This window comes from Ranitomeya variabilis, chromosome 3 (genome assembly GCF_051348905.1).
Source record: "Ranitomeya variabilis isolate aRanVar5 chromosome 3, aRanVar5.hap1, whole genome shotgun sequence".
Taxonomy (NCBI): Eukaryota; Metazoa; Chordata; class Amphibia; order Anura; family Dendrobatidae; genus Ranitomeya; species Ranitomeya variabilis.
In genome coordinates this window covers 196,682,003-196,695,539 of record NC_135234.1, presented here as the reverse complement: position 1 = coordinate 196,695,539, position 13,537 = coordinate 196,682,003, and positions in this window count along the sequence as shown.

Here is a 13,537-nt window from a genome sequence, read left to right as displayed (position 1 = left end):
AGGGCGATCAGGATGAGCGGCGTGAAAGGTACGAACTAAATCGGCCGCATGCACATCAGAGGCGACCACCCAGGAATTATCCTCCTGACCATAGCCCTTCCACTTGACCAGGTACTGAAGCCTCCGCCTGGAGAGACGAGAATCTAAGATCTTCTCCACCACGTACTCCAACTCGCCCTCAACCAACACCGGAGCAGGAGGCTCAGCAGAAGGAACCACAGGCACAACGTACCGCCGCAACAAGGACCTATGAAATACGTTGTGAATGGCAAACGACACCGGAAGATCCAGGCGAAAGGACACAGGATTAAGGATCTCCAATATCCTGTAAGGACCAATGAATCGAGGCTTAAATTTGGAAGAGGAGACCTTCATAGAAACAAATCGAGAAGACAGCCATACCAAATCCCCAACACGAAGTCGGGGACCCACACCGCGGCGGCGGTTGGCAAAACGCTGAGCCTTCTCCTGTGACAACTTCAAGTTGTCCACCACATGATTCCAGATCCGCTGCAACCTATCCACCACAGAATCCACTCCAGGACAGTCAGAAGGCTCCACATGTCCCGAGGAAAAACGAGGATGGAAACCGGAGTTGCAGAAAAATGGCGAAACCAAGGTGGCAGAACTCGCCCGATTATTAAGGGCAAATTCAGCCAACGGCAAGAAGGTCACCCAATCATCCTGATCAGAAGAGACAAAACACCTCAAATACGCCTCCAGAGTCTGATTAGTTCGTTCCGTTTGTCCGTTAGTCTGTGGATGAAAAGCGGAGGAAAATGACAAATCAATGCCCATCCTACCACAAAAGGATCGCCAGAACCTGGAAACAAACTGGGATCCTCTGTCCGACACAATATTCTCAGGAATGCCGTGCAAACGAACCACGTTCTGGAAGAACACAGGAACCAGATCAGAAGAGGAAGGCAGCTTAGGCAAAGGAACCAGATGGACCATCTTGGAGAAACGATCACATATCACCCAGATGACAGACATGCCCTTAGACACCGGAAGATCCGAAATGAAATCCATAGAGATGTGTGTCCAAGGTCTCTTCGGGACAGGCAAGGGCAAGAGCAACCCGCTGGCACGAGAACAGCAAGGCTTAGCTCGAGCACAAGTACCACAGGACTGAACAAATGACCGCACATCCCTTGACAAGGAAGGCCACCAAAAGGACCTGGCCACCAGATCTCTGGTGCCAAAAATTCCCGGGTGCCCTGCCAACACTGAGGAATGAACCTCGGAAATGACTCTGCTGGTCCATTTAGCAGGCACAAACAATCTGTCAGGTGGACAAGAGTCAGGCCTACCAGCCTGAAATCTCTGCAACACACGTCGCAGATCTGGAGAAATAGCTGACAAGATAACTCCTTCCTTAAGAATACCCTCAGGTTCAGCGACTCCAGGAGCATCAGGCACAAAGCTCCTAGACAGAGCATCGGCCTTCACATTCTTAGAACCTGGTAAATACGAGACCACAAAGTCAAAACGGGAGAAAAACAATGACCAGCGGGCCTGTCTAGGATTCAGGCGTTTAGCAGACTCGAGATACATCAAATTTTTGTGATCAGTCAAGACCACCACACGATGCTTAGCACCCTTGAGCCAATGACGCCACTCCTCAAATGCCCACTTCATGGCCAACAACTCCCGATTGCCCACATCATAATTTCGCTCTGCCGGCGAAAACTTCCTAGAGAAAAAGGCACAAGGTCTCATAGTAGAGCAACCAGGGCCTCTCTGCGACAAAACGGCCCCTGCCCCAATCTCCGAAGCATCCACCTCAACCTGAAAGGGAAGTGAGACGTCAGGCTGGCACAAAACAGGCGCCGAAGTAAACCGGCGTTTCAACTCCTGGAAAGCCTCCACGGCAGCAGGAGCCCAGTTAGCTACATCAGAGCCTTTCTTGGTCATATCCGTCAGCGGTTTAACAACGCTAGAGAAATTTGCGATAAAACGACGGTAGAAGTTAGCAAAACCCAAGAACTTCTGAAGACTCTTAACTGACGAGGGTTGAGTCCAATCATGAATAGCTCGGACCTTGACTGGATCCATCTCCACAGCAGAAGGGGAAAAAATGAACCCCAAAAAGGGAACCTTCTGTACACCAAAGAGACACTTTGAGCCTTTTACAAACAAAGAATTTTCACGCAGAATCTCAAAAACCATCCTGACCTGCTCCACATGCGAGTCCCAATCATCAGAAAAAACCAGAATATCATCCAGATAAACAATCAAAAATTTATCCAGATACTTCCGGAAAATGTCATGCATGAAGGACTGAAAAACTGAAGGTGCATTAGAGAGCCCAAATGGCATCACCAAGTACTCAAAATGACCTTCGGGCGTATTGAATGCGGTTTTCCATTCATCGCCCTGCCTAATGCGCACAAGGTTGTACGCACCACGAAGGTCTATCTTGGTGAACCACTTGGCACCTTTAATCCGGGCAAACAAATCTGACAACAGCGGCAAAGGATACTGAAATTTGACAGTGATCTTATTTAAAAGCCGATAGTCAATACAAGGCCTCAAAGATCCGTCCTTTTTGGCCACAAAAAAGAATCCCGCACCAAGAGGGGAAGAAGAAGTACGGATATGCCCCTTCTCAAGAGACTCCTTGATATATGAACGCATCGCGGTATGTTCAGGTACCGACAGATTAAACAGTCTCCCCTTAGGAAACTTACTGCCAGGAATCAAATCTATTGCACAGTCACATTCCCTATGAGGAGGCAGTGCACTGGACTTAGACTCGCTGAAGACATCCTGATAATCAGACAAATACGCCGGAACTTCCGAAGGCGTAGAAGATGCAATAGACAAGGGCAGGGAATCTCCGTGAATTCCATGGCAGCCCCAGCTTGACACTGACATAGCCTTCCAGTCTAAGACTGAATTATGGGTCTGTAACTGTCACGATTCACACCGTGACTGTCACCAATTGTCAAGATCCCTTAGCCGCTGCCTACAATATGTCACGGATTGGGGTGACTTTAGACCAGCAGACGGCTATCACATGTGCAGGGGGGCTTATCCTAGTTATCCCTCCACTGCCACAATGTGATGAAAAAAAAAACACACACAAGGCTATTGACCTCTTAGTTTACAGCAGGGGCTTATTTTAGGTATCCCACTGCTCTTCAGTATACCATGAACTGCAGGGATTTGTGTCTATCCCGCTTACAGTTCCACTGAGCACTTGCAGCTCTCTGGCGCCCCCCTTACTCTCAGGTCAGATTCGGTACTGCACCTGGGGTAATTAGTTGCCAGAAAGGCTGCCTGCTATGTACGGGCTATTGGGCGCACTACAGCAACGCGATAACTACTCCCACTCAGGCAGGAACAATAATTATCAAGCCGCAGTCGCTACAGTGACCCCCCAACAGCCTGCACACGGTATCGCCGCCACCAGCTCCGATTAAACGGTCCGGAGCAACCCAAAACAGTAGCGTAATTCCCTTCAGAGACAGGGTACGGTTTAGGGCAGGAAGAACGAACTAGTATTAAAGATTATACCCCATAAATGATTTTTAGGCAGTGTTTATAAAATATTTTACAAAGATGTTACAAATGAGACAATTGCAAATATGTACAAGGTAATTATGAAAATAAAAGGATTAAATGAAGAAAAGATAACACTCACATATTCTCAGATCATTGCATTGCAGGCTAGGCTAGGAGAGCTTTCCATCTATCCCAGTGCATTGGCACTCGCAGTCTGGTCGCTTCAGGTAAAAACTCACAACTCTCCCCCTGGAAACCTGCCAGCAACTTTATAACCTACAGCCTGTGACCTCACAGAAAGGGCTGGTTTTTCCAACCCCTCCTACTTCTTCAGTATTGCTCACTGGGCATTAAATATATCTGATGCCCGTAACTTCGCTACAGAACATAAAATAATCGCACCCTACCCATCGTTCATCTCATAGTATCGTGGGCATTCCGATGAGATCAAATATGTCCTATTTGTCACGCACACTGACAGAGAAATCCCTACCTCTGTACCAGATGGAGCTACAAGCCTGTGATTAGAGTGATGCGTAGATCCTCCGAGTGTGATTATGACGATATATTTTGGTGTTCGTAACTTAACCGGTTTGCATAATATCTTCCAAAAACAGAACAAAAGACTTTCATTTTCTGGAAGGTTCTAATCTAGTTAAAGCTGGGCACTTTCCCCCCACAAGAAATACTGGTCGTAAATACCTTTCGTCAATAAAACTCCCCCACAAGGCAAGGTCTTCTACACAGTTAGAAACACAGGGAAGGAAAGAGAACCAGAGAGAAGGGGGGTTTCTTAGCCCACATCCTGGGCTGACAAGAGAAACTAAACTTATATGATATTTCATACCATATCGTGACACCTCCCCCTTTTAGCGTGCGCTACGGCGGCAGAACCTCTCAGTATGCCTCCATGCGCACCTCCGTGGGTTCACCCTGGCGGGACAGTCCATCTGCATTCCCATGCTCTTTGCCCGCTTTGTGTTTAATGGTGAAGTCAAATTGCTGAAGGGCAAGGCTCCAGCGTAGCAACCTGCCATTGGTTCCACACATGGTGCTTAGCCAGCGCAGAGGGTCGTGGTCGGTCACCACCGTGAAGGTGCGCCCGTACAAGTAGGGCTGCAAGCGCTGCAGGGCCCAGACTATGGCCAGGCACTCCTTCTCAATGGTGGAGTAGGCCACTTCCCTCGGCAAAAGTTTCCGGCTCAGGTACAACACGGGGTGCTCTTGGTCCTCCGAGTCAACCTGGCTGAGCACAGCACCAAGGCCAAACTCGCTGGCGTCGGTCTGTACCAAGAACGGTCGACTGCTGTCGACTGCTTTCAACACAGGGGCGTTGCACAGTGCGGTCTTCAACGCCTGGAAGGCCCCCTCACAGCCATCTGTCCAGTTGACGATGTGGGGTAGCTTCTTCCTGGTGAGGTCCGTCAAAGGTTTTGCCAGGCTACTATAGTGCTGCACGAAGCGCCTATAGTACCCTGCAGTGCCCAGGAAGGACATCACCTGTTTCTTGTTCCTGGGAGTGGGCCAGTTCACGATCACGCCCACTTTGTCAGGCTCTGGTTTCAGGGTGCCTCCGCCTACCCGGTGTCCCAGGTAGTGAACCTCCCTCATGCCCATCTGGCACTTTCCGGGCTTGATAGTCAGGCCTGCTTGGTGAATTCGCCCGAGCACCTCCTCGAGATGCTGCAGGTGTTCATCCCAGGAGGGACTGAAGATGGCAATGTCATCTAAGTACGCCACAGCGTACTTCTCCAGTCCCTGAAGCAGGAGATTGACCATCCGCTGGAAAGTGGCAGGGGCATTCTTCATGCCGAAGGGCATGACCGTGGACTCGTACAGTCCAAAGGGGGTGATAAAGGCGGACTTCTCCTGCGCCTCGGGGCTCAGGGGAATCTGCCAGTATCCGCAACTCAGATCCATTATTGTCAGGTATTCTGCGCCAGCTAACTTCTCAAGCAGCTCCTCGATGCGCGGCATTGGGTGCGCGTCAGAGGCTGTAATGGCGTTGAGCCCCCTGTAGTCCACGCAGAACCGAGTGGTCCGGTCCTTCTTTGGCACGAGAACTACAGGTGAGGCCCACGCGCTCTTTGACCGTCGAATCACCCCCAGCTGTAACATCTCATCGATCTCCTGGCGCATAATCTGCTGCACCTGGTCAGAGATTCGATAGGGTGTTCGCCGTAGTGGGGCGTGATTCCCGGTGTCCACCTCGTGGATGGCTAACTCAGTCCTTCCAGGCCGGTTGGAGAACACGACCCGGAAGGGTTCCAGTGTGGTTTGCAACTGCAACCGCTGTGGTTCATCTAGCGAGGCGCTCACCTCCACGTCCTCGATGGACCCACGGGCCTTGGCTTGGGCCAGCATGTCCAGGAGGGTGTCTTCCTCCCCGTCTTCGGGTAAGCTGCAGACCGGTAGGACGAAAGGTTCACGTTCGTGATGAGCCTTCATCATGTTGACGTGAAAGGCCTTTCGCCTACCCCGAGCGTGGTCAAGCGTGACCACGTAGGTGACCGGGTTGAGCTGTTGGTGGACGACGTATGGGCCCTCCCAGGCTGCCTGAAGCTTATCCGTTGGTACAGGAACCAGCACCCACACCTTTTGACCCACGTGGTAGGTCCGCTCCCGTGCGTTTTGGTCGTACCAGTGCTTCTGATCAGCCTGAGCCTGCGTCCTGTTGTCATGCACCAACTGCGTCAAGGTCTGCATCTTGTCACGGAAGCGCATGACATACTCCACTATGGACACTTCAGAAGGGTTCGGCTCCTCTTCCCAGGATTCTCTTACCAACCCAAGGGGTCCCCGGACTCGCCTGCCGTACAGGAGCTCGAAGGGGGAGAACCCCGTCGAGGCCTGCGGAACCTCTCTGTAAGCGAATAGCAGGTGTGGGAGGTACCGCTCCCAGTCGCGCCCTTGTGTCTCAACCAGCATGCGTAGCATCTGTTTGAGGGTACCACTGAAACGTTCACACAAGCCATTGGTCTGTGGGTGATACGCACTCAATACCAGGTGCTTCACCTGCATTTTCTTACAGAGAGCCTCCATTAGGTGAGACATAAATTGGGTCCCTCGATCAGTAAGCATTTCCCTGGGAAATCCTACCCGTGAAAAGATGGCCAACAGGGCATCCGCCACCTTATCTGCCCTAGTTGACGACAGAGCTACTGCCTCTGGGTACCGAGTAGCGTAGTCTACCACAGTAAGAATAAATCGCTTTCCAGAGCTGCTGGAGACGGCCAGCGGGCCCACAATGTCCACCGCAATCCTCTGGAAAGGCTCCTCTATCACTGGCAAAGGGATCAGGGGAGCCTTAAGAGCAGGCCCCGCCTTCCCCACTCTTTGACAGGTGACACAGGAGCGGCAGTAGTTTGACACATCTGTCCCCATCTTAGGCCAATAGAAGTGTTGAGACAGCCGGGCCTTAGTTTTGCTGATACCCAAGTGTCCAGCTAGCGGGATCTCATGGGCAATCCGCAACAACTCACCCCGGAATTGCTGTGGGACGACCAGCTGTCTTTCCCTCAACCACTCCTTTTGTGATTCTCCGGGTACTGTCTCCCGGTACAACCTTCCTCCTTCCCAGAACACCTTCTCCTTATCAGTCTCGGAGAATGATGTCCCGGCGAGTTGTCTCCACCTCTCTAGGCTCGCATCTGTGTGCAGAGCGGCCTGAAACTCCTGGCTAGGGGAAGCCAGAAGCGATGTCAGGGTCCCTTCCCCATGGGAGCCCTCTGGGACCTGCTCTGGGTCCACCTCTGGTTCAGTCACACTGATGACTGAGGAGGGTCCGGAAGGCAGACAGGTATCTGCGTTCCGGGCACTCTGACTGCGGGTGACAGCAGCTACGTAGGCTGTCTCCCCGGGGATTTCTACAGACCCAACAGCCGACGCTGCTATGGGCTCTACCTCCCCATCCACCCCCATTACCTCGGGAGCATTGCTACTTATGGGCCAGTTACCTTCCTCGGTGGCACTGGTCAATTGCATGGCATCACCTTGCTCACGGTTCCCATGTATCTCCCCATTTCTTGTAGCACCGACACTTGCCCCTGCTAGGGGTTCCTCAGCCGTCTCACTCCGCAGAGCGACGTGGCTGAGCACTCCTGTACCTATGGACACATCAACTTTCACAGAAACATCATTATCAGATACAGTTGGCACAGGTACAACATTTCCACCATCAATCCTAGGGAAAAAATGGTTAACAGATGCATCATTACAAGATAAAGCATGGTCAGGTAACACATGCGATTTCCCATCATCATCATCATCATCATCATTAGGGTTAACTTTACCCTCATTAGTAGATTGGGGAGGGGTGTCAGGGACGTAGTATGCAAACAACCTCCCCAAATCAGTCCCCAACAAAACATCAGTGGGCAAATTATCAGACAGCCCCACTTCCTTCACCCCCCTCCCGGCACCCCAATCAATAAAAACCCGGGCCATCGGTAAGGGACAGCTGATGCCCCCAATCCCAGTGACAGTTAGGGTTTTCCCCGGAATGATTTCTTCAGGGGCCGCCAGTTCGGGTCGGATGAGGGTTCGTTCAGCCCCGGTGTCCTTGAGGCCTGTAGCAACACGACCTCCCACAGTGACATGCTGTACGTTATCACACCCCCTCCCAGCCACACCACCCACCAAAAGAATTGCTGCATTAGGCCGTGGGGCCTGGGATGAGGGGTTCTTCTGCTTGGCTGGACATCGGTGACTGAGGTGTCCAGTCTGCCTGCAGTGGTAACACTGGCGAAGTTCGGTGGTAGGTCTGGTGCTGTTGGCCACGGGGACAGGACCTCTGGGGTGTTGGCTGGTAGGGGTACTGGCGTTGGATGCAGGCTTACCCCCTCTCCAGCTGGAGGTTACTGGCTTCCGCACGTCCGATCTACGGTTGGCCTCATAGGCATCGGCAATCTGCGCTGCTTTCGTCACGTCTTGGGGTTCTCTGTCCATCACGAACTGTCGCACTTCAGTTGGGCAAAGACGGAAGAACTGGTCTTTGATCATCAGGTCTCGCAGCTGTGTAAAGGTGGTCACTGACAGTCCTTGGGTCCACTGGTCAAAGTGGGTCCCCAGTCTATGCACCACATCACTGTAACTGTCGTGTGGGCCACGTAGGAGGGTCCGAAACTTTTTGCGGTACACCTCGGGCGTAAGCTGGTACTTGGCTATGAGAGCCTGCTTGATGGCCTCATAGTCACCATCTTGTTCTTGAGGGAGGGCAGCAAACGCCTCCAGAGCTTTTCCTCTCAGCCCTGGTGTCAGGTACCGTGCCCATTCTTGTGTAGGCAGCTGGTACTGTCTGCAGGCTTTCTCAAAGGCCCGCAGAAAAGTGTCCAAGTCCCCATCCTTTTCCATAACAGGGAAGTGGTCGGGCCGGGGTTTTGGTGTCTGAGCGCTGCTGGGCTCACGGCTCTGAGGCGACCCCTGCATTTGCAGTTGGGCCATCTGCAGCTGGTACTCCCGCTGCGCTTGGGCCTCTCGCTCGGCTCGCTCTTGGTATTGCTGGATCAGCTGCAGATGTCTCTCTAGGTCATCTGCGGGGCATTGTTGCAGAGCCAGCTGCAGGAGGTGGTCTGCACCCCCCTGGTTGCCAGTAGGGCCCGTATTCTGTGGTTGGACCTCGGCTGCAGCACCATGCTCGCTTGTGCCGGCTTCTGCGGCCTCTGGGCTCTGTGGCCTGGCTTGGTCTGCTTCAAATTGCACCAGTTCAGCGACCATTTGAGCCTGGGACTTGTCCTGGGGTTTCAGGCCATGGTACATGCATATCCCAGCAAGAGTGTCTTTCTTCTGCTGGGTGTACCAGGCTTCTCCTTTCGCAGCCATGGTTGCCAAATAAAAGATAGAATAGAAAAACGAAGAGAAAGGGAAGGGATAATTACCAGTACACAATTGTCTCACAACTAATAAACACTGAGTTCGTTCTCCAAACTTATTTGCGCAGAGTTCTCGCAAGAACTTTCTGCAAGTTTTTAGTGAGAGGAATGATTGCTCAAACCAAATCACTAATGCTCTAATATCCCACCGCTGCCACCACTATGTCACGATTCACACCGTGACTGTCACCAATTGTCAAGATCCCTTAGCCGCTGCCTACAATATGTCACGGATTGGGGTGACTTTAGACCAGCAGACGGCTATCACATGTGCAGGGGGGCTTATCCTAGTTATCCCTCCACTGCCACAATGTGATGAAAAAAAAAACACACACGAGGCTATTGACCTCTTAGTTTACAGCAGGGGCTTATTTTAGGTATCCCACTGCTCTTCAGTATACCATGAACTGCAGGGATTTGTGTCTATCCCGCTTACAGTTCCACTGAGCACTTGCAGCTCTCTGGCGCCCCCCTTACTCTCAGGTCAGATTCGGTACTGCACCTGGGGTAATTAGTCGCCAGAAAGGCTGCCTGCTATGTACGGGCTATTGGGCGCACTACAGCAACGCGATAACTACTCCCACTCAGGCAGGAACAATAATTATCAAGCCGCAGTCGCTACAGTGACCCCCCAACAGCCTGCACACGGTATCGCCGCCACCAGCTCCGATTAAACGGTCCGGAGCAACCCAAAACAGTAGCGTAATTCCCTTCAGAGACAGGGTACGGTTTAGGGCAGGAAGAACGAACTAGTATTAAAGATTATACCCCATAAATGATTTTTAGGCAGTGTTTATAAAATATTTTACAAAGATGTTACAAATGAGACAATTGCAAATATGTACAAGGTAATTATGAAAATAAAAGGATTAAATGAAGAAAAGATAACACTCACATATTCTCAGATCATTGCATTGCAGGCTAGGCTAGGAGAGCTTTCCATCTATCCCAGTGCATTGGCACTCGCAGTCTGGTCGCTTCAGGTAAAAACTCACAACTCTCCCCCTGGAAACCTGCCAGCAACTTTATAACCTACAGCCTGTGACCTCACAGAAAGGGCTGGTTTTTCCAACCCCTCCTACTTCTTCAGTATTGCTCACTGGGCATTAAATATATCTGATGCCCGTAACTTCGCTACAGAACATAAAATAATCGCACCCTACCCATCGTTCATCTCATAGTATCGTGGGCATTCCGATGAGATCAAATATGTCCTATTTGTCACGCACACTGACAGAGAAATCCCTACCTCTGTACCAGATGGAGCTACAAGCCTGTGATTAGAGTGATGCGTAGATCCTCCGAGTGTGATTATGACGATATATTTTGGTGTTCGTAACTTAACCGGTTTGCATAATATCTTCCAAAAACAGAACAAAAGACTTTCATTTTCTGGAAGGTTCTAATCTAGTTAAAGCTGGGCACTTTCCCCCCACAAGAAATACTGGTCGTAAATACCTTTCGTCAATAAAACTCCCCCACAAGGCAAGGTCTTCTACACAGTTAGAAACACAGGGAAGGAAAGAGAACCAGAGAGAAGGGGGGTTTCTTAGCCCACATCCTGGGCTGACAAGAGAAACTAAACTTATATGATATTTCATACCATATCGTGACAGTAACCATGGCAAACCCAAAACAACCAAATCATGCATTTTATGTAGAACAAGAAAACGTATTACCTCCCGATGTTCGGGAGTCATGCACATGGTAACCTGTGTCCAAAACTGCGGTTTATTTTTTGCCAATGGCGTAGAGTCAATACCCCTAAGAGGGATAGGATTTTCCAATGGCTCAAGCACAAATCCGCAGCGCTTGGCAAATGACAGATCCATAAGGCTCAGGGCAGCACCTGAGTCCACAAACGCCATGACAGGATACGATGACAGTGAGCAAATCAAAGTTACAGATAGAATAAATTTAGGTTGCAAATTACCAATGGCGACCGGACTAACAACCTTAGTAAGACGTTTAGAGCATGCTGAGATAACATGTGTAGAATCAACACAGTAGTAACACAAGCCATTCTGGCGTCTATGAATTTTCCGCTCATTTCTAGTCAGGATTCTATCACATTGCATTAAATCAGGTGCCTGTTCAGACAACACCATGAGAGGATTTGCGGTTTTGCGCTCCCGCAACCGCCGGTCGATTTGAATAGCCAGGGCCATAGAATCATTCAGACCTTTGGGAATGGGAAAACCCACCATCACATTCTTAATGGCTTCAGAAAGGCCATTTCTAAAATTTGCAGCCAATGCACACTCGTTCCACTGGGTCAGCACGGACCATTTCCGAAATTTTTGGCAATACACTTCGGCCTCGTCCTGGCCCTGAGACATCGCCAGCAAGGCTTTTTCTGCCTGAATCTCAAGATTGGGTTCCTCATAAAGCAAACTGAGCGCCAGAAAAAACGCATCAATGTCAGCCAATGCCGGATCTCCTGGCGCCAGCGAGAAGGCCCAATCCTGAGGGTCGCCCCGTAAAAAAGAAATAACAATTTTTACTTGCTGAGCGGAGTCTCCAGATGAACAGGGTCTCAGGGACAAAAACAATTTACAATTATTCCTGAAATTTCTAAATTTAAATCGGTCTCCGGAAAATGGTTCAGGAATCGGTATCTTAGGTTCTGACATAGGATTTCTGATAACATAATCTTGTATGCCCTGCACACGAGCAGCAAGCTGGTCCACACTTGTAATCAAGGTCTGGACATTCATGTCTGCAGCAAACACAAGCCACTCAGAGTTAAAGGGGAAAAGAAAAAAAAAAATGAGAGAGAGAAAAAAAAACTCAGAACTTTCTTTCTTATAATCCCGCTTCTGCAATGCATTTAACATTTAATACGGGCCTGGCAAACTGTTATGACCCCAATGGCGAGGGTCTCAGAGATATCAGCAAGTCTGCGAAGTACAAAAATCCAGCTCATAGGGCAGTGGTAACTGGGTTGACCATATATCTACTCCTAACGCCAACACTAGAAGTAGCCGGGGAACATGCCTACGTTGGTCGCTAGATGTCTCGCGCCAGCCGGAGGACTAACTACCCCTAGAAGAGGAAAACAAAGACCTCTCTTGCCTCCAGAGAATAGACCCCAAAAGTAGGATACAAGCCCCCCACAAATAATAACGGTGAGGTAAGAGGAAATGACAAACACAGAGATGAACTAGGTTTAGCAAAGAGAGGCCCGCTTACTAATAGCAGAATGTAGTAAGATAACTTATATGGTCAACAAAAACCCTAACAAAATTCCACACTGGAGATTCAAGAACCCCCGAACCGTCTAACGGCCGGGGGGAGAACTCCAGCCTCCCTAGAGCTTCCAGCAAGGAAAGGATACAGATAATGAACAAGCTGGACAAAAATGCAAACAAAAACAAATAGCAAAAAGCAAGAAAGCTGACTTAGCTTAATCACGCAGGAACCAGGATCAGTAGACAAGAGCACTACAGATTAGCTCTGATATCAACGTTGCCAGGCATTGAACTGAAGGTCCAGGGAGCTTATATAGCAACACCCCTGACCTAACGACCCAGGTGAGCATACAAGGGATGATAGACATACCCAGAGTAAAATCACTAGTAGCCACTAGAGGGAGCCAAAAGGTAAATTCACAACAGGCTGCCTATCCTTTGGGGTTCTGCTCTGAGGCAAGGTAGTATTCCTATTTCCATCTATAGGGGTATTTAGTCCTCCGGCTGTGTCGAGGTGTCTAGGGTTTGTTAGGCACACCCCACGGCTACTTCTAGTTGCGGTGTTAGTTCAGGATTTGCGGTCAGTACAGGTTCCACCGACTCCAGAGAAATTTCATGCGGCTCCAAGGTCACCGGATCATAACAGTTTGTGATACCTGGTAAAGAGATCTCCTTTATTGCCTTCAGACGTAACATCACTCCCCCTGGTGGAAGAACAACATTACTGCAACAACCAGGACTCTGGGGCGCTGCAACACCATCTAGCTAAGGCCACCAGCTAGCTAAGGCCCCAAGCTTGAGAAACATTATATGAGCCCATTTGCTATTCCAGAGTCACACGGTGACATTTACATCTAAAATCTGGTCACTTCTATTCTGTACAATGAGAACAACATATATTGCAATAAAATTAATAGATGTAATATATACATATTCTTTAAATATTAATGACAGACCGTCAGAATC